We start from the raw sequence: 23,118 nt of genomic DNA, 5'->3' as shown, positions 1-23,118 counted from the left end.
GGATGGTGATGGTGAAATGAGGTGTTTTGGCATTGTCCAGGAAAATTTGGAGAAGATGTATAGTACAGATTCCACTAGAACATCCAGAGTGGTATCTATCATCCATGGTGGTCTTGAATGTTGGTGTTTCCTGACTTTGGCCAGTGATGAATAGGGTATGAAGGTCATTCATTACGGTGTCTAGGGTTTGTTCAGCTTGCAGGCACTGGATAGCATGTGCATTTTTCAAGGTCTCAGCATACATTTTCTGGAACATTTCTAAGGTATGCTGCTCCATTTTACCAATGTATTTTTCTATTGCAAGCATTTCCAAATGCATATTCTGAACAATGTGGTTGAGTATAGTAAGTCCATCTGACAGAGCATGGATGGCCTGTGTCTGTTTGACTGTCACTTTTTTGAGATCCTCGATGGTGACATAGAGGGGTGCTGTCAAGGATGCAGTGATAGTAGATGCAAGAGCAACTCCTAGGAAAAATGCTGCACTGGCTGCTAGTTGTAACAGTTTCCTGGCATGAACACTAGTTCCATAAGTAAAGGCGGGGATCTTAATGTTAGGGCAGATAAAAGGCAGTGGTGCCAGTGCTTGGAGGTTAAGGGTCATAGTAATTTCCTTAATTCTGGGGTTGGGTAGAACGTGAACACCTGTGGAAAAGATAGGGTGTACCAATGGTGGATGTAATATTTCTATCTTGGATGTATTCGTCTTAGGGGCAAAGAGTACCTCTGGTCTGTAATGTACTGAAAGGAATCTATGAGTTTTGTTAAATCTTCCTCGGCCCATAATACATGTATATCTGAGAAGTTGCAAATATGACAGCTGCAAAAAGAAGCTGGAAATACATATACTTGGTCCCAATCAATGGGGTAGCAGCCATCTTTGGGATTTTCACTAAAATATGGCTTCTGTGCTATAAGGTCCACAATGCCCCATTGTTCATTAACTGGTAATAGTATAAAAGTTGTAAGGTACACCAGTGTGGGTGTGGACATGGATGCCCTCACCATACTGCATTCCAGCAGGATGCCACCATTGTATGGTTCTATTGGATGCCTCCAAGATGTTGTAGAGGGGTTTGATATTGTTGGTAATGTCCTTGCACTGGGTCATGATGAAGCTGTCGGTCTTCAAACTGGGTGGTATGCAAGTCTGTAATTGCAGTTCCATTCCAGTGGTATTCAGTCCTATTGGCTCTTCTTTGTAAAAGAGCAGTATAGTTATACTTAAGAGGACTGGTAGAGTTGATATGTATATTAAGAGGGATAGAAAATTCCTGAAAAGAAGGATGGTCAATGACCTGGGAAGGTATATATGTGCCCTGAAATGATATCACTTCTAACTCACAATCTGAATCCTCATGGCCTGTGGTGTCATCAATATGTTTGTATTTAGCACCATGAGGTACCCAGGCATACCTGGTGATATTGACCTATTCATATTGGAACAACATATTCATATATTCTAGTTTAGGGAGGAATGTGTTGTACATACCAAAATAATAGTATGGTTTCCTTAGCTGATAGTATCTAGGACTCATGTGTACCATAATGTGCCACGAGTCATTAATAAAGATTGGAATATTACCTGGAATGATTATATTGGGTTTATAAGTACCATTGATTAGCCAATAAAGTTTGGGTTCCTTCTTTATTATACTACCCCAGTTTACAGTAACATTGGTGGCATCATAATCTAGTTGTTGGAAGGCAATGGTTAAGTTATTGTGGAAGCCAGTCCAATTTGAGGTGGAAGAATTAGTAATGGTAATTGTATGGCCAGAGGAAGTAACATTAGTAAAGGTAGTGTTGATGGTGCAAAAAAAGGCAAGTTTACTACTGGCCACCACTCATGTGGACCCATGAAGGTGGGTGTTGTCAAAGCGAATAGGGTTCAATGAGTTGTCAGCGGAATTATTTGCCTGGAGAATATTCATAAGTGTGCAAAAATAGGACTGACCTTTTAAAAAGGGAGGTTTGAGTAGGTTTCTGTCTGGAAGTCTAGAATCAGTAGCCCAAGGTTGTGGCAATGGATCTGAGGATGATTGGGAATCTATAATGTTTTATCCCCAATGGTAACATTTTTAGCAAAGTGGGTACTGGTGGAAAAGAAATATTCCTAATCCAATGATCGTGTCTGTATGTGTTTCAATAGGACAAGGCACCAAAGACTGTTAAATTGGGGAAGTCTGCCACACAGATGTTAGAGTACTTAGTATTGTTAAGTTCTGGGTATAGGCCATATAAGTGCTCAAATGAGCACATACCACCATAAGGGCGGGATGGTGGTTTAATTGTATGAAATTGAAAGAATGGTTTTCTTAGATCTATAGGGATAGGGCTAGTTGCAAGAGTAGGAAGAGAAGGAGAAGGGGTAGCAGAGGCAGAAAAAGAAGGGGTTTCCTGTACTTCCTCCTCCTCTTCATCCTCGTCCACCTTGTAGTCACCCTCATAATCATCATAGTCTTCTTCCTCACATATCTGTGTGATCTCATTATATTTCCCCTCACACTATAATTCCTGATAGATCCATGGGTAAAAGTATAAGTTCAAGAAGGTTGAAGTAGCTGCTGTTTTGCAGGAGAATGTGGGTATGTTCTCCAAGGTTAAGTCCATTGTGGTGTCACTGGTGTTCTTGAAGCTTAACATGATTGATGACTGTAACATCATGCCAATGTGTACTCTTTGAAGGTATCTCACATAGATGGCTGACTCAGCAGTGATGTTTCTCCATAAGTCTGATTGTACACAAGCACTAGCATCATCCTCATGGGCATTTTGCACCTGGGAGTAAGTGAGTAGTCCAGTGTCTATATTAAAGAGTTCTTTGGCTTTATAATATTCTTCACACACTTTCAAGTAGTTGAGCTTGTTGAGGGCATGACAAAAGGCATAATGAGCAAAGAAAGAGTTCTTGGCACAGGTGAAGTATTGTCCAGGGATTGAAGATTTCCAATACCCGATGGTAGTACTCACATTGATAAGATCAAAGTGTTGTCTACTGCCATTATGGGCAAAGGTGATGTTAGCTGGTCTTTCTCTGGTGGTGGTAGTAGGAGTAGTAGTATTTGTATGAATGGTTTTAGATGTGGCCAGCAAGATTGTAAGTAAGGTTGGGGTCTTCACTGTTGTTGTCTTTGGGTGAGTTGCACCTGCTCATGTGCAGCGTATAATGAGTTTAGCAACCCGTTGGAAAAAGGCACTCCATGTACCACTTTGGAAAATGGATGGCCATGGGTATCCACAGCATTTAGAAGAACTGGTCCATAAGGTAGATGGTATAGTTGGTGAATTTCTTGCAAATCAAGGTTGTGGTCTTGTTGGTATCACTGTTATTACCGCAGTCTCTTGTGTGGCAGATGGTGTAGTATGACACTGTAGTTGTAAGAATCCAAACTATAAGCAAAGAAAGGATGATGGATTTGACAAGGTGAATTTGTGAGGAGATCCAATTTCTGCAGTCAACAATATGAGATGTCATTGTGGAGATAACTGATCCAGTTTAGTAAGGTTCAAGGTACCTTTACCATTTGTGGTCCAGGCCACATTGCCCTGGTTGTGGCAGATGATTTCCTGTGGGGAAAGAAGGTTGTTCTGGTCTTTCCTTAGTATCTTGTAAGGTAAAATAGGTTGTTTGTTTGTAGTTTCTATAGGATTGTCCAGTACTTTGTCTGGAAATGCATCCTCAAGGGGGCTTCTTCTATATAGTTTATATCTTGAATTAAGTTCAAAGCATGCTATTTCCAATGCTTTGTGAATCAGTGTGTCACTTAATTGTGCCAGTTTTAGTTTGAGTAATCCATTATGTCTCTCAATGTTCCCTGCTGTGGTGGGGTTATAAGGTAGATGATAATTCCACTGTATATACATAGTATTAGCCCATTTTTGAATGACTGCACCGGTAAAATGCGTGCCTTGATCTGATTCAATAGTTATCAGTGTGCCATATCTAGCTATCCAACACCAAAGAGTATAGATGGTCGCTATTTGATTTGGTGCTTTAGGTGCTTTTGCTAGGAGGAGACCCATATGGGTATCCACAATAGTACATGCATAGTAATCCTTATGAGTTTTTAATGGGCCAATAAAGTCAATCTGGACAAAGTAGTTAAAGGAATCAAACTTATAGGAAGAGCTGGGAGGGCAAAATTTGAACCTGGTGATTGTGGGCAGTCAGGACATTTGGAGATTGCTACTTTACATTGATGCCTAGTTATTGGTATATTCCTAAAGGTTGCCCAAGAAAATAAGGCATGTGTGCCCACATGGCCTAACATTTTATGTAGGTCTAGGATTTCACTATTGGAGAAGTTAGAACTTGGTGGAGAGTTAGGAGAATGCAATATAGGCTTGCAATGTAGTGTAATTTTAGTATCCTCCCGGTTTTTAACAGATCATGGGTGTTTATTCATTAATTTAGTTTTAGGTATTGGAGTGCAGACTTGCCAATTAGGGTCACATTGTAATGTGATCTTAGTATCAGTATTGGTCACTTTCCATGGAGCCTTATTAGAAATTGTTAGTTTTGAAGTCATTAGTGCAGCCAATTTATCAGCTTTGTCATTATGGACGTGGGTAGGGTCAGTTTTGGATGTGTGAGCATCCACGTGGGTAATATAAATTTTAATGTTTTTGGAGGCTTCTGCTATGGCCTTCCAATCCTCCCTTGACCAAATATCTTTACCATTAATTTTCCAATCTGATTGTTGCCATTTAGGGGACCAAATGGCAATACCATTGCAAAGCCACCAAGAATCAGAGTAGATTCTGAAGATTTTATGTCCCTCATTCAAGGAATAACATATAGCTAATCTAGCTGCATGGACCTTGGCATGTTGTGCTGATTTACTAGTGTCTTGGTCCTGTAGGATATGGCCATCTGAGGGTCTCTAGACTGCTGATTTCCAGTGCAGCTTGCCTCCTTTAACAGCTGATAAGCCATCAGTGAACCAAGCATTTGTTTGGGTGGGCGACCAGAGGGCTGTCCCCCAACTTCCAGTAGGTGACACCTTCTGGGGACGGGCGATAGTAATGGGGCATGGAACGATTGGAGCATTGGCTATGTCCTCAATCCATGTGGGAATCTGTCCCTTAGCTGACGCCCTGTGGTTCTTAAATTGCTCTTGTAGGTACCACTTCCATTTCAGAACCTTTGGTTCTGTGGGTGTACCCACTAATTGTTCACCTAGCATGTTGATCCAATCTAGGAAGGGTAGCGGATTTTGGATAATAACGCATTGATTCTGCAGTATTAGGCATATAATCCTCAGCACTTCATACAGGGTTCATGTCAGTTTTTCAAATAAGCTATTTTTTCTGAGAGTAGGGAAAGCATTTGCAATAGAATGCCACCGGTCTGTTAGTGCCACCTGGTGGTTTGGCAAAAACTGACCAGTTACCATACCCGTTGACAAATAAATTGTCCAAAGTTACTGTGCCTGATGGACCAATAACATATAATCAACTGAACTCTGAAATAAATTTTGTGGCAGTTTGGAAGGCTAATTTTTGCTCTTCGCCCCATACAAAGTCTGAGGCTTTCCTAGTTACCTTATATAAAGGTTGCATGATAATTTGGAGATATGGAATATGTATTCTCCAATATCCAAACAAACCAATTAAGTGTTTCATCTGGGTCTTATTTTCTGGTGGTTTTAAGTTAGCAATTTTATTTATTATTGGCTCCAGAACCTTAGGACCAGTTGATGTCCAGATAATACTTAAGAATTTAAGCTGTTGGGCAGGTTTGGAATTTTGTCAGGATTAATAGTCCAGCCATTTCTGGTTAGAGTCTCTTCAAGTGCATTCAATGATAATTCAACCTCCTCAGCCTCATTGCCAGCTATAATTATATCATCCACGTATGACAATACTAATGTGTTGGGATGCAGTTTACATTGGTCAATAGACCACTGCAATGTCACATGAGCAATGATAGGGCTGTTTTTGTATCCTTGTGGGACCCATTTAAATTGGTATTGCTTATTATCCCATATGAATGTGGTAAGTTCTCTCAATTCCTCATCTAGTGGGATAGCGAAAAACATGTCAGAGAGGTCAATAGTTGAAAACCATGTATATGCCCCAGCCTGTAGTATATTAAATAACTCAGCAACTTCCAGTAGGTTACCTGGCATTTGGGGTATTTGCTCATTAATCTTCCTATAATCAACTGTGAATCTATAGGTTCCATTAGGTTTCTTTACTGGCCATACTGGGTTATTATAGTTGAAGGATTGTGACCTCTCAATAATGTCTTCCTCAAGTAATCTCTGGACACAAAAGTAATATCATTGTGACCACCTTTTATAGAATATTGTTGGGTAAAAGAAGGTGGGATGGGGCAATTTTATTGGTGGTATAGGTACAGAAGATAATGCTACCCCTGCTGTCTGAATATTTTTAAGTCATTTGTAAGGTATCGATAAAGGAAATGAGTGGAATAGCATCCATTCCTAAAATGTCTATGGGGCTGGCATAAAAGCTGCCAGCTTTAGGGGGCTTATTATACAATAAGATTTCAATAGTTTCCCTGGAGCCCTTGTCAGACCATTTACCCCTTGAATATCTACATTATTGCCTGTGGGCTTTGGGGGTACAGAAGATATAATAGTTATTTGGCTCCCTGTATCCACCAGAAAGGTTAGCGCATGTGTTGTTCCTTGGACACGCATTGATAAATTGTATGTAGAGCCTGTTGTCTGAGGACGTCCCCATAGCCTGTTAGGCCTGTTTGGGTTTGGTGGGGCTCTGAATTGGGTATCTCCAAACGGTCTTATGTTTGGAAGTCTCCACTGTCTGTTACTGTTGTTTGGGCCCTACTGTGGTCTGCTCCTTGTCATATTTGAATTTTCCATGTCCCCCCCCAACACCAGAATGGGCCAGGGGGTGTCCTCCCATTTTTTTGCCTGGCATTTACAATTATGCCATGGGCTGTCACATCTTCCACACCATTTTAATGGTTTCAGAGGCCTGAAAGGATACTAGTTGTGGTAAAGGCCAATGCTTGCCCTCAGTGGGGACATTAGTGGTAGCCTTAGTGGCCTTAGTGGGAACCTTAGTGGTCTTAGTAGGGGCCTCAGTGGCCTTAGTAGGAGCCTCAATGGAGGCAGTGAGGGAGACTACCTTAGAGGTTTCCACATTTCTGACTTCCTTAAGGAAATCAACTACATCCTGCAGGGTTAGGGCATGTGCCAGGGAAGTGGTTGAAGAGAATCTCATATGGGCTGGAGCCCTATTAATAATTATTTTTTTTCATTTCTGGTTGTAGTGGCGCCTCCAGCGGCATCAGATATTCATTATGATATATCTTATATAGAATTCCTAATTTTCTGGTGAGCTTGATAGCATTGTCCAGGGTTTTCCATGAGACTGCCACCTCAAGGGCGGAGAAGTCCAAGTCCTTGATGGCTACACCCCATGCTTCTGATAGCCATCTAAAGAGAGACATGACTACCTTTGGGCATGCTTCCACAGCTGTCAGTAATCCCTCATAGATGTGGGCATTTTCAATTATCCCTGAAAGCTGTTTCATCTCATTACCTGAGAGTTCCAGTGAGTCTGCCCCTGAAGACCAGACTCTCTCAAGGTAAGTAACATCTTTTTCTCCTTTTTGTGAATATTCCTGTCTATATTGCTGAATCTGTGGTCTAGTAAGAGCTCTCTGTTCTACAATAGTATTTTCAAGTTTTGTCTTTCCAGTCCTTCCCCATCATAATCTATGCTTTCCTGTTCATCTCTACGTACACCCTTGGGGGGCGTGTACATCGTTCTCCTGGTAGTACATGGACAGGACTGTTGGGGTTTTTCAATATCTTGCAAGAATGGATTATTGCTGTACTGAATGATCTTAGTAGCTAGCTTCTTGCCTTTGCATCTATCTATGTCTATATCATCTATAATTTTGCATAAAATAGCTGGTACCTCTGGTTTGTCTGCTCGAGCAATGATAGGATTCACAGTGTGTGGGTTATATAAGGGAATCTGGGTATCTGTCCCCTTTTCATATCCATATTTAAATTTAGTCTGTGCCACTTTCTCTAGTGATTTCCAGCGGGACCCTGGCTCTAACTCCACCCTGTCAATTACCTTGCCATATTTAGACATTAGTTTAACCCACCACTGAGGTGCCATGGCATTTAGGGAGCAATCCTGGCTGCAAGTGTGTATAAAGCATTAATCAACTTCTTTTTGCAATACCAGCAGAAGGCTGAGGAAGAATTTATCATACTAATTTGTTTTGCCAGGAGGTCATCTGTGTATGTATAGAGTCTTTTGAAACACCACCCCCTCGTATCCTTGTGATTCCACTATCATCCTTCCAACCTGTTACCCAGTCTTCACCAAATACATAAGCCACATATGACTTTATGTGCCTGGCTTGCCTTTGTAGGTGGATGAACCTGACCATGGTCCTGAATCTTTCGTACTTCCATTTTCATCTCCAAAATCAGCACCAGCTACCTGGTCTTTGTCAAGCACATAGGCCAGTGGGTGGCTTCATGTACCTGGCTTGCCTTCATAGGGGTTACGGTAATTGATTTCTTCCAGTGCCAGCACCAGTTACCCAGTCTTCACCAAACTACAAAGGCCCCATGAGGCACAGTGAGCCTGGTTTGCCTTCACTGGCGTTATAGCAGGATGGGAGTTATCGATAGAGGCTAATTGCAAAATATGTCTAGATTCCTTTACAAGGGTGGGAGGTGGGCTTTTTTTTTTCTAATTCTCTCTGGGAAATAGAAATACAACCAATTTGTTATAATTTGGTATGGACCTCTGCTATTCCTAAAATATCCTGCCAACTATGCCAACTGTTGCAAGCAGGCGATGGTGAAGAGTTGACCATCAGTCAGGTGCTAAATGCATTAACTTAGGCAGGAACTAAGTTGCTTATACACACACTTTATTGCAGGGGGTTACAACCTATGCCTGATAGCGCCTCAGCCTTCACCAAGCTGTGCTCACCTTGCAACGTGAATTTTAGTCCCCGAGCAGCTGGCTCTGAACTGGTCCTGACTAGTTCTCAGTCTCGTTATGCCTCCAGGACACCCAGGGAATCCAACAGGCTGTGCAGAGAATCCAGTCCACTTTGTCTGGGGGCTGCTCTTGACCAGCATGATGCATGTTGGTGGACAGGAGGAAGTGGTATTGGTCTCACGGCGAGTGGGGTTTAAATGTCCACAGCAGGCCAGCTTATCAGCACCCAGTTAGCTGATTTTGCATATCAGCACCAGCTGGGGGTTAGCTGATTTGCATATAGAGCACCATATGGTGTTTGTTTACATCATAGGGCTTGCAAATGCACACAATATTCTTTTCCTATAGGTTTTACAATGTATTATATTTTTATATATTTTTTCAATATGTTTAATGCACAACAAACATAATACTCATAACAAAGACCCTTTTACAAGGTGTAATGTCACAACACCTTCAGAGCAGCAAACACAAGAGAAGCCTGGGAGGAACTGCCTGCTTATATAGCTTTGGCAGGATTTGTAATTCCACCAATCACAGCCTTAGCTTACAGTTCTACCAATCACAAGCCTTATATTTCACCAATCACAAACCTTGCTTATGAACCAATAACAAGTCTTACATTGCACCAATCACAGTCTTTTTGCTGAGCCACCCCTCAGCAAAAAGGAGCTACCCCTCCCATCCTGAGTGAGAATAGCTTCAGAGTCATCTAGAGTTCATGAACTCTGTGAAATAAAGCAGTAGTTATGGTGTTAGTAGGCAGCAATAATTAAAGTGATCCTAGAGCAAAAGTAGAGTTTCCCCAGTGTAATTGTGGAGTCCTTCAAAATAGCCACACTGCCATGATGCCCATTCAGCCAGTTGCCAAACAAGAGGCTGCTTAGTTAGTAGCCCCCCTCTCATGCAACCAGACATAAGGGTCTGTCAGCTTTCAGTCAAGCAGCTGCATGGTTTTCCTAACAGCTATTTAAAGAAAAGCACTAAAGGGAACATAGAACAAAGAACTACCGTGGACTGAGCAGCCATGCTTAATAGTGCCTAATACCTACAGTTGGCTGCCTGTTATCTGCCTGAAAAACATTTGCTTACTCAAATTCATACAGTAGATTTTGTCTCATGTGGAGTAAAAGCCAGTCATTGTGGTATCTCACAATGTCCATTATCTAGAGCCAGCTGCTTTTCTGATTTCACCAACCTCTTCTTTGCCCTCTTCAACATCCATCTTGGTATTTCCCCAATGTGATTGTCTAGTCTCTGCTCAGACCACACCTCACTGGTCCCACTGTTGAGAATACTCTCCTTTCAGTCACATGCATGGGGCCAGCTCCTTGCTCACATTATTTGTGAAACTATCCCAACTTTCCTATGTAAATTTTTTTTATTGTTTTATTATTCATATGTGCATACAAGGCTTGGGTCATTTCTCGCCCCCTGCCCCCACCCCCTCCCTTACCATCCACTCCACCCCCTCCCTCTCTCCCCCCAACCCCTCAATATGCAGCAGAAACTATTTTGCCCTTATCTCTAATTTTGTTGAAGAGAGTGTATAAGTAATAATAGGAAGGAACAAGTGTTTTTGCTGGTTGAGATAAGGGTAGCTATACAGGGAGTTGACTCACATTAATTTCTTGTGCGTGTGTGTTACCTTCTAGGTTAATTCTTTTTCATCTAACCTTTTCTCTAGTTCCTGGTCCCCTTTTCCTATTGGCCTCACTTGCTTTTAAGGTATCTGCTTTAGTTTCTCTGCGTTAAGGGCAACAAATGCTAACTAATTTTTTAGGTGTCTTACCTATCCTCACCCCTCCCTTGTGTGCTCTCACTTTTATCACATGCTGAAAGTTCAATCCCATTGTTGTGTTTGCCCTTGATCTAATGTCCACATATGAGGGAGAACATATGATTTTTGGTCTTTTGAGCCAGGCTAACCTCACTCAGCATGATGTTCTCCAATTCCATCCATTTAACAGCAAATGATTACATTTCATTCTTCTTCATAGCTGCATAAAATTCCATTGTGTATAGATACCACATTTTCTTAATCCATTCATCAGTGGTGGGGCATCTGGGCTGTTTCCATAACTTGGCTATTGTGAATAGTGCCACAATAAACATGGGTGTGCAGGTGCCTCTGGAGTAACCTGTGTCACAGTCTTTTGGGTATATCCCCAAGAGTGGTATTGCTGGATCAAATGGTAGATCAATGTTTAGCTTTTTAAGTAGCCTCCAAATTTTTTTCCAGAGGGTTGTACTAGTTTACATTCCCACCAACAGTGTAAGAGGGTGCCTTTTACCCCACATCCTTGCCAACACCTGTTGTTGGTGGTGTTGCTAATGATGGCTATTCTAACAGGAGTGAGGTGGAATCTTAGTGTGGTTTTAATTTGCATTTCCTTTATTGCTAGAGATGGTGAGCATTTTTTCATGTGTTTTCTGGCCATTTGAATTTCTTCTTTTGAGAAAGTTCTGTTTAGTTCACTTGCCCATTTCTTTATTGGTTCATTAGTTTTGGGAGAATTTAGTTTTTTAAGTTCCCTATATATTCTGGTTATCAGTCCTTTGTCTGATGTATAGTTGGCAAATATTTTCTCCCACTCTGTGGGTGTTCTCTTCAGTTTAGAGACCATTTCTTTTGATGAACAGAAGCTTTTTAGTTTTATGAGGTCCCATTTATCTATGCTATCTCTTATTTGCTGTGCTGCTGGGGTTCCATTGAGAAAGTTCTTACCTATACCTACTAACTCCAGAGTATTTCCTACTCTTTCCTGTATCAACTTTAGAGGTTGTGGTCTGATATTAAGATCCTTGATCCATTTTGAGTTAACATTGGTATAGGGTTATATACATGGATCTAGTTTCAGTTTTTTGCACACTGCTAACCAGTTTTCCCAGCAGTTTTTGTTGAAGAGGCTGCTATTTCTCCATCATATATTTTTATCTCCTTTGTCAAAGACAAGTTGGTTATAGTTGTGTGGCTTCATATCTGGGTCCTCTTTTCTGTTCCACTGGTCTTCATGTCTGTTTTTGTGCCAGTACCATGCTGTTTTTATCGTTATTGCTTTGTAATATAGTTTGAAGTCAGGTATTGTGATACCTCCAACATTGTTCTTTTGACTGAGTATTGCCTTGGCTATACGTGGCCTCTTGTGTTTCCACATAAATTTCACAGTAGATTTTTCAATCTGTTTAATGAATGTCATTGGAATTTTGATGGGAATTGCATTAAACATGTAGATTACTTTTGGGAGTATCGACATTTTTACTATGTTGATCCTACCAATCCATGAGCATGGGAGATCTCTCCACTTTCTATAGTCTTCCTCAATCTCTTTCTTCAGAAGTGTATAGTTTTCCTTGTAGAGGTCTTTCACATCTTTTGTTAGGTTTACACCTAGGTATTTGATTTTTTTTTGAGGCTATTGTAAATGAAATTGTTTTCATACATTCTTTTTCCGTTTGCTCATTGTTAGTGTATAGAAATGCTAATGATTTTTCTATGTTGATTTTATATCCTGCTACCTTGCTATAGCTATTGATGATGTCTAGAAGCTTCTGAGTAGAGTTTTTTGGGTCTTTAAGGTATAGGATCATGTCGTTTGCAAATAGGGATATTTTGAAAGTTTCTTTACCTATTTGTATTCCTTTTATTCCTTCTTCTTGCCTAATTGCCTTGGCTAGGAATTCCAGTACTCTGTTGAATAGGAGTGGAGATAGTGGGCATCCTTGTCTGGTTCCTGATTTTAGAGGGAATGGTTTTAGTTTTTCTCCATTAAGTATAATGCTGGTGGCTGTAGGTTTGTCATATATAGCTTTTATAATGTTGAGGTACTCTCCTTCTGTTCCTAGTTTTCTTAGAGCTTTTATCATGAAATGATGTTGGATCTTATCAAAGGCTTTTTCTGCATATATAGAGATGATCAAGTGGTTTTTGTCTTTGCTTCTGTTAATGTGGTTTACTATGTTTATTGATTTTCATATGTTGAATGACCCCTGCAATCCTGGGATGAAGACTACTTGGTCGTGGTGAATAACCTTTTTGATGTGCTGTTGAATTCGGTTTGCCATTATTTTGTTGAGGATTTTTGCACCATTGTTCATTAAGGAGATTGGCCTATAGTTCTCCTTTTTGGAGGTGTCTTTTCCTGGTTTGGGGATAAGTGTAATACTGGCTTCATAAAATGTGTTTGGCAGTTTTCCTTCCCTTTCTATTTCATGGAACAGTTTAAGGAGGATTGGTATCAGTTCTTCTTTAAAGGTCTGATAGAATTCAGCAGAGAATCCATCAGGTCCTGGACTTTTCTTTTTGGGGAGACTCTTGATTGCTGCTTCAATTTCATTTTGTGTTATAGATCTATTCAGGTGATTAATTTCCTCTTGGTTCAATTTTGGATGATCATATGTATCTAGAAATCTGTCCATTTCTTTAAGATTTTCAAATTTATTTGAATACAGGTTCTCAAAGTAGTCTCTGATGATTTCCTGGACTTCCACAGTGTTTGTGTTATCTCCTCTTTTGCATTCCTGATTCTACTAATTTGGGTTTTTTCTCTCCTCATTTTAGTCAGGTTTGCCAGTGGTCTATCAATCTTGTTTATTTTTTCAAAGAACCAACTTTTTGTTTCATTAATTCTTTGTATGGTTTTTTTTGGTTTCTATTTCATTGATTTCAGCTTTTATTTTTATTATTTCTCTCATTCTATTTGTTTGGGATTTTCTTATCCTTGTTTTTCTAGGAGTTTGAGATGTATCATTAGGTCATTGATTTGGGATCTTTCAGTCTTTTTAATATATGCTCATAGCTATAAACTTTCCTCTCAGGACTGCCTTTTCTGTGTCCCATGGGTTCCAGTAGACTGTGTTTTCATTTTCATTGACTTCCAGGAACTTTTTAATTTCCTCTTTTATTTCATCGATGATCCATTGTTCATTAAGTAATGAGTTATTTAGTTTCCAGCTGTTTGCATGTTTTTTGTCTTTACTTTTGTTGTTGAGTTCTACTTTTACTGCATTGTGATCAGATAGTATGCATGGTATAATTTCTATTTTCTTATATTTGCTGAGGCTTGCTTTGTGCCCTAGGATATGATCTATTTTGGAGAAGGTTCCATGGGCTGCTGAGAAGAATGTATATTGTGTAGAAGTTGGATGAAATGTTCTGTAGACATCAAGTAGGTCCATTTGATCTATTGTATATTTTAGATCTTGGATTTCTTTATTGAGTTTTTGTTTGGATGATCTATCTATTGATGATAATGGGGTGTTAAAGTCTCCCACCACCACTGTGTTGGAGTTAATATATGCTTTTAGGTCTTTCAGGGTATGTTTGATGAAATTGGGTGCATTGACATTGGGTCCATACAGGTTAATGATTATTTCCTTTTGGTCTATTTCCCCTTTTGTAGTATGGAATATCCTTCTTTATCTCTTTGATTAATGTAGGCTTGAGGTCTACTTTATCAGACATAATATTGCTACTCCTGCCTGTTTTCAGGGGCCATTGGCTTGGTCAATCTTCTTCCAGCCTTTCATCCTAAACCTATGCTTATTTCTGTCAGTGAGATGGGTCTCCTGTAAGCAACAAATTGTTGGATCTTCCTTTTTAATCCATTTCATCAAGCGGTGCCTTTTGATGGGTGAATTAAGTCCATTAACATTAAGTGTTAGTACTGATAGGTATGTGGTGATTCCTGCCATTTAGTTGTCTTAGTTGTTGGAAGGTTTGATTGTGTGTACCTAACTTGAAGTTACTCTCTACTGTCTTGCTTTTTCTTTTCCTGTGGTTTGGTGCTGCCTGTCTTTTCATGGTTAAGTTGGGTTTCACTTTCTGTGTGCAGAATCCCTTGAAGAATCTTTTGTAGTGGTGGCTTTGTGGTCACATATTGTTTTAGTTTCTGCTTATCATGGAAGACTTTTATTGCTCCATCTATTTTGAATGATAGTTTTGCTGGGTAGAGTATCCTGGGGTTGAAGTTATTTTCATTCAGTGCCCAGAAGATCTCACCCCACACTCTTCTTGCTTTTAATGTTTCTGTTGAGAAGTCTGCTGTGATTTTCATGGGTTTACCTTTGTATGTTACTTGTTTTTTCTCTCTTACAACCTTCAATATTCTTTCCCTAGTTTCTGAACTTATTGTTTGAATGATGATATGTTGTGGAGTAGTTCTAGTTTGATCTGGTCTGTTTGGTGTCCTGGAGGCCTCTTGCATCTGTATGGGAATATCTTTCTCTAGATTTGAGAAATTTTCTGTTATTATTTTGTTGAATATATTACACATTCCCTTCGCTTGCACCTCTTCTCCTTCTTCGATGCCCATGATTCTCAAGTTTGGTCCTTTGATGGAGTCAGTGAGTTCTTGCATTTTCTTTTCACAGGTCTTGAGTTGTTTAATTAATAGTTCTTTGGTTTTTCCTTTAATCACCATTTCATCTTCAAGTTCTGAGATTCTGTCTTCTGCTTGTTCTATTCTGCTGGATTGGCCTTTGTTTTGTTTTGCAGTTCTGTTTCGTTCTTTTTTCTGAGGTTTTCCATATCCTGGCTGTTTTCCTCTTTAATGTTGTCTATTTTTGTCCTGAGTTCATTTATCTGTTTATTAATTGTGTTCTCTGTTTCACTTTGGTGTTTATACAATGCGTCTATGGTTTCTTTTTTTTATTCTTTTGTTTTTTCAAATTCCCTGTTTTTGTTGTCTTGGAATTTCTTCAGTGTCTCCTGTACATTTTGGTGACCCTATCCAGTATCATCTCTATAAAATTCTCATTGAGCACCTGTAGTATGTCGTCTTTTAATTTATTCTTGTGAGCTTCATTGGGTTCTTTGGCATAGTTTATCTTCATTTTGTTGGAGTCTGGATCTGAGCATCTGTTTTCTTCATTTCCCTCTGGTTCCTGTACTAATTTTTTGCTGTGGGGAAACTGGTTTCCCTTTTTTTTCTGTCTTCCCATCATTGTCCTTGGTGTTGTTACTGTCCCTGTACTATGTGCAAATAAGTATTTTCTAGCTTGTAATAATAACAATGGTATTATTTAGAATGGAAGAGTGAGAGGAGATGTAAAGCAAGAAGTTAAAAAAAAGGGAAAAACAAACAGACAGGTAGGAAAAAACAAAACAAGAAAGTTTCAAAGGTATAAACAGGGAGCATTAGTGGATTAATCAACAGTAAGCTGAACAGGCATTAGAGAGACAGAGAGAGGATTGAAAATAAAAAATAAAAAGAATAAAGATAAGAATAAAAATAAAAAATAAGTAAATGAAAGAAATATATATATATAAACTAAAACAAAATGAAAAATAGAAAAAAAAAAACCTCCAAGTTCAAATGCAATGAAGTTTCAGTCTTAATAATTTTGGTGTCCGTCTCAGTCTCCAATCCTGGAGATGGTGCCTCAGATGTTGTTCTGTAGGTGTCTCATCAAAGGGGATGCATAAAGTAGAACAAAACTGCACACACACAAAAAACCCCACAAAGTGTCCCAAGTTCAAATGCAATACAGTTTCAGTAAGTTTTTCAGCATGCAGGTGTAGTTTGGTTGTTTTCTCATCAAAGGTAGGGAGAGAGAAAAAAAATAAGAGTCTGTAGACAGGTCTGTGAATGGTACGTGCAACTGTGGCTTGCCTGCCCACTGCTGTCAGCCTGCTGTTGCTGGCAGCGTTATTTATGCAGATCTCAGGGGTGAGCTTAACACTCACCTGGCCCTGCAGGCTTTGTTTACTCAGAGTTTTCCTGTGGCACGAGCCTCTGTTACAAGCTTTCCCCTTTCCAAGCACACTGGGGGTGGTGACACTGCACTCGCTTTCTCAGCCCTGTGTATTTGTTTACAGCTCACATGGGAAGTGGGTTTTCCCCCCCTCCCATGGAGTTTTCCTTCCACGGCCACTTTTACAAGTTTTTCCGCTCCTGATTACTGGGCAGTGCTGCTGCTCCTGCCAGCCAGCATGTTTGTTTACAGCTCACATGGGAGGTGGGTCTTCCCCCCTCTCCTGTGGAGTTTTCTTCCCTCCACCCACTCTCACAAGCTATCCTGCTCCTGGTTGCTGGGCACGAGCCCCTGCTCCTGCTGGCCCAGCTTGTTTATTTACAGTTCCAGGAAGGGTTCCCTTCCCCCAATCTTCAGCGTTCAGTGAAGGTGTGCCCCATCCTCTTTCCCACATGTCTTTATTGTTCTTATTGCTTATTACTCAGTTTCTCTTTTTTCCCCAGGTGTCCAGGGGGCTACGCTGATCTGGCCCAGGGTTGTCTGTGGGAGTACCACATACCACTTAGCGCACCTTGTCTGCATCTTCCCAAGCCGTCTGGGCATGGGCGACTTGCGGCCCGGGGGCCCTCCTGGTTTCTCCATTTAACATGAAGTGGAGATGCTCTGCACCAGCTGGAGGTGTGGAGAGGTCAATGTTTTGCCTCTTCTGGGTGGTTTTGCCTGCAAGGTGTGTCTCCAGCATCTCTCCAAGATTTCACTATAGGAGGCACGCTTTCTGCTTCCTCCCTCTAGCCACCATCTTGGAATCCTCTTCCTATTTAAATTTTAACTGCCGAAGTAATCAATATCTACCTTTTCATTTTCCTTTCTTTTCATCTTTTTTAGATTGATAGAAATGTGATCAGATAGCCAAAGGTTATGAGTATTTAAAGTATTTGATGTATAGTGATAAAATTTCCCAAAAGTTAGGACTTTAAAAAACTGTTTCAATTCCAAGTTTGACAATATTGTTATTAACATTAAATACTAACATTTTGAAAAAATCTGGAAATCAGGTAAAAATAATGTCATTTTTTCTTCTCACTAATTGAATACCAATCAATATCAATTAACATTTTAATTATATCATGCAGCTTCCTCCAAGAACCATGAAATTAGAAAGATTGACATTTCTGTCTATTTGGGGACCTCTATCCCATTCATCCATAAAAAAAATCAATTGCAAATAGATTTAAAATTTAAATGGACTGGTAAAACTGAGAGACTTTTTCAGTGGCCTGAATATGTCCTCCAAATTCATGTGTTAGAAACGTAATCCCCATAGCCATATTTTTCAGTGTTGTGTTCTTTAGAAGGTATGGCCTTGGGCAAGGCAGATCCCTCTTGAATTAGAGTAGATGCTCTTATTTTATTTATTTATTTATTTATTTTTTGTGAGACCAGGGTTTGAACTCAGGGCTTTGAAAACAGATGCTCTACTGTTTGAGCCACACCTGAAGTCCTGAGTAGGTGCTGTTTTAAAAGGTATTGTAGAAAGGAGTTTGGGCTTCTTTTGCCCTTCTACCTTCTCCCAGGTAAAGACACAGATTTCTTCCTCTCCAGAGAATATACCATGCAGACTCCATCTTGGGATCAGAAAGAAGCCCTCTCTCACCAGGACTTCTTTGATTTTGGACTTCCCAGCCTCCAGAAATGCAAGAAATAAATTTCTGTTCTTTATAAACTGTCCAGTGTCAAGTATTCTTTTATAGCAGCGCAAAACAAACTAAGATAGCCTCTTGAACTAATATTAGACAATACTTTCTTAAACTTGGTACAAGGAAAAATTTCAAAGCAAAGACATAGAGAATTAATATTTAACAAAGTAAAGCTTTACGAATGCTGCAATAAAGTGTACTTCCTATCAAAATGCTCTCCTGTTCAGAGACTTTTTTGTATCTATTATACACAATAGAGTCTAAACACTTGGTCCTGGCAATGCAAATTACACTTCTAAATTCAGTTCATACTGAATATATATTTGCATCTTCTCCTCCCAAAAAACAGATCTGTTTACTCTTTTCTATGTGATTTGTATTTTTCCTGATTTTGCTCCAGTTGTCACTCATTGTTAATGTTTTTCACCTCCATCTATCATAATATGATATATTTCAAATTTCAACATTACCTCCTTTACTAAGTTTCTTCAAATAGCTGGGAGAAAGTGATCCCTACCTTCTTTAAATATGGAGGGACTTATATCAGTATTTTTCTTATTTTGCAACTTCATATCTTTTATTTGTGTCTAATGTCTTTCCCAACTAGAGAGAAAAACCTTTGCATATAGATACAGCCTTTTTATTTTTCTATTTTTCTATCCTCCAATGTGTCTTAAATGTTAATATGGTGAGTCATACAGAGTAAGTCCTTGATTTTATGTTAAATTACATGTATATCTACATATGCTCCCTGACTTATGATGAACTTACATCCTGAAAAACCAATTAAGTAAAAAATGTTGTAAGTCAAATTGCATTTAGTATCCCAATAAAACCATCATAAAATTTAAAAATCCTAAGTTGAAATAAGTTGGGGTCATTTATATATAAAAATGTACATATACAAATGTATGTAGCACACACATTACATTCAGAGAAAGTGATTTTCAGCCTAGAGATCTTTTAAACTTAGGGTACTGTAGCATTTTTATGGCAAATGTTAAGCATAATACATGGCTTAAGTCATTTTTTAATTAATAGAGATGGCAGACTATTAGAATTTTCTTTCCAAGAACAGAAGATCATATTACTATTCTCTTGTTTTAAGAAAATTTTCCCTTTTTGTTTCTTAAAAGGATTGCATTAAAACTAACTTTACATCCTTAAGGTTGTTATGAAGCAAGTGCTATCTAGTAGTCCTCCAACCCCACTTTATCTATGGTTTTGCTTTCCATGGTTTCAGTTACCTGTGGTAAAACTTAGACTGAAAACATTGAATGAAAAATTCCAGAAATAAACATTTCATAAATTTTAAATTGCATGCTATTCTGAGTAGCATGATGAAAACTCCCACCATCTTGCTCCATTCCACCCAGAACATGAATTATCACTTTGTCCAGTGTATTCGTGTTGTATACACTTCCCACTAGTCACTTCATAACTGAGTTATCAAATCAATCACCATGATATTGTAGTGCATGTTTTCAGGTAACCTGTATTACTTAGTAATGGCACCCAAACACAAGAGTAATGATGCTAGCAATTTGGACAAGCCAAAGAGAGCCCATAATGTGGCCTGGAGAAAAATAGTCCCCCACATGCTTCCTTTAAGTGAAAAGGTGAAAGTGCCATAAGATATTGTGAAAGAGAAAGAGAGAGATAATACATAATTTTTATTACAGTATATTGCTGCGATTTTATTAATGTTAACATCTGCTGAGGATCATGCAAGGTATCCCTCATGGGGAAGGATGGACCACTATACACATATTCGGTGTGGAAACTTGCTGACGGATTAAGAAAAGTGCTTCCCTTTGACTTTTATCTGCTTTGTTGTCTTGTACTTAACTGTGAATAGAGTTTTGTCAGTGGCAATTTGCTACTCTAATGTTTGTCTGTGTTTATATTTTCACATATGGGATATGTCCTAAAATGTGTGTGTTTCCTTCTAAATACACTATATAGTTTAATCTACAAAGTAAAGTAATGACTATATGGAAAACTACTGTAACTTTTATAACTTTGGAAAAAACACAAATGGCTTCACATTTATAATCTGGCTTTCAGTTTTCTTTGCATCATTTGCAATGAGGTCAGTGCCAAATTTTAACTTTATAGTTTTTTTTATTTTTTTAACTTCAGAGCAAAAGTTTTATGAAATAAAATATCTATGTTTGCCTCATTTCAAAAATAAAACCACAGTTCAACTTAATCAATTGAAGCTCTGCTTTTCTCTTGCCTCTCCCTTTCCCAAACTCTTTTATACATACTCAATACATGAAAGGTTTTGTGGAGAGGAGAAAGGAAAATTAAAGCCATGAATGTTTGGAGTTTTAAAGATAGCTGCTTTTAGTGTTTAGTTTGACTTTTTGTCATTGAAAACTATTGTAGAATGTTTAATGATTTGAAAAAATCAGAACATCTGTGCTTACTTAATTTAAACCTATCATGTTGTGGTCAGTTATTCTTTTGATATTATTCTGTTCAGATTAGGAAAAAATGCCTCACAAAAATTAATCTTTTAGTTGTGCAGAAACTTTATGTAATTTTACTTAACTCTCAAACCCAAAGTATGTATTAAATGATGTAACAATGTATAAAATGATTTATTTTGTGGACAAAATCTAGAATCATATAATTAAATACTATTTTATAAACTACAGAGTATAACTTAAGATCCCATGTTAAATTGAGAGGAATCACTAAGATGCTTCCTCACAAGTGTAATTAATTTCAAAAAGCATCCCTTGTCCTTTTTTATGTTTAAATCTGAAATGTCTTAATCAAAGTAAACTATATTCACTGTGCTAGAAATGGTTAGATAAGAATGAAAATCTTTGTGACCAGAATGAATTGATTCCTATGGTAACTCTGAAGAGAATAAGGAAACTAAAAATATGTAAAATTTGATTATTCAGCACCACCTGATTAAAGTGAATGAGAAGAGGAAAAAAAATAATCATAGTTCAAAGACATGATTTTATTGTAAGAAGAGACTTATGGCTGACATATTAGGGTAGGTATTATGAAAAACAATATTGGTCCAATTGTAGTTTGCAAATAATTCTACCAACTTCTTTCTTTCATTCTAAGATTTGCATTCTTCAAAACTGTAGCTTTATAGAATGATGAAGTCCTTTCATTATTCATCTTTCCCACTCTCTCAGCTCAGAATTAAGTGTGGTTGGTGACAAAAACCCAGTTAATCATATTTATGGTGATAACTATGACAATTTTAAAGCAGACATTCTTAGAATGCATGCCATTTTCTTTACAACAAAACCAGGCAAATGTGATTTTCCAGCCCCTGAGGCTTTGAAGATAGATTTTTGTTCTTTCTGGGGAGAAACGATGAGTTAGTAGGAATATAGAATTAGTCATGGTTGTTGGTAGAAATGGACTAAAGTCAGAATTTTAAATTCAGTTTTGAAATGATTATTTCAAATCCATGTTCATGGATTCACAGAATCAACATAGTAAAAATGGCTATACTACCAAAATCAATCTACATTTCAAAACAATTCCCATCAAAATCTCAATGACATTCATCACAGAGATTGAAAATTCTACCTTAAAATTCATTTGGAAACACAAAAAACCACTCATTCTGGAGTAATTCACTCATTTAATCACTTTCTACAGTTGTAGATTGTTCCCTGTGTGCTTAAAAGGAGAAATTCCAATGAAGACAAAATCTGGACCAATGCTGAGTATGCTAATGAGTTAATATGTTAGAGATATAGCTACTAAGATCCTTCGAAGATTTAACATAATTCACAGTGCTAGGTAGTGAAAGATCTGGAGCTAGAAACCTGGACCTCCAGGTTGCTTTTGTCACACTCCTTCTATAGACCTCAACATGAACTATTAGAGTTTTATGTAATTCTACTTTAAATTGTGTAGTTATTTTAAAAGATAATTTGTAAAGGCCAAACATTTTGCAAATGATCATAGGTCTTTTTGTAGGTAAACTTTGGGGGAAACAAGTTTACAATAGTCATTTTCTTCCTTAGCATTTGTGATGGAGAAGCCAAAGAGCTGCCTCTGTTCAGAGTGAAGACTAGCAACACAAGATCTTTTCAGAACTGATGTTTCCTGTTTCTGTCTTTCATAATTTGTTATTCTTTCTGCATATGTCACTGCATGAGTTTTCACAATAATAAAGATTGTAAAATGCCAATGCAGTAGCTCACACCTATAATCCCAGAAACTTGAGAGGTGAAGATAGGAGGATCATGGTTGGAGGAAGCTAGAGAGGGCAAATGTAGTAAGACTGTCTCAAAGAATACACATGCCTTGCAATCCCAGCAATGCATGAGATGTACATAGGAGGGTCACAATTCAAGGCCATCCTGGGCAAAAAGTATAAGACCCTGTCAAAAAATAAAGCAAAAAGGTCTTGGGGCATGGTTGAAATGGTAGAATATTTGTACAAGACCACTAGTTCAAAACCCCAGTACTGCCAGAAAAAAAGTATGGTCAGGACATCCATAAAGAGATGGTTGCTACCAAAAACCATTAGTCAAAACTACACATAGTGGCAAGTGCTTGTAATCCCAGAACTTGAGAGACTTGGTCAGCCTTGAGAGTTCAAGGCCAGTGTGGACTACATAGTATGCAAGACCTTCTCAAAATAAATAACCATTAGTCAATATACCATTGCTAAATGAGATTCCTGGTCATAAATACATGAACATACATTCTTTCTCTGGACAGAAGCCATGGGGACTGAGAGTGAAATTCAACATAATCA

This window comes from Castor canadensis, chromosome 9 (assembly GCF_047511655.1).
Source record: "Castor canadensis chromosome 9, mCasCan1.hap1v2, whole genome shotgun sequence".
NCBI classification, from domain to species: domain Eukaryota; kingdom Metazoa; phylum Chordata; class Mammalia; order Rodentia; family Castoridae; genus Castor; species Castor canadensis.
This window is presented reverse-complemented; position numbering follows the sequence as displayed.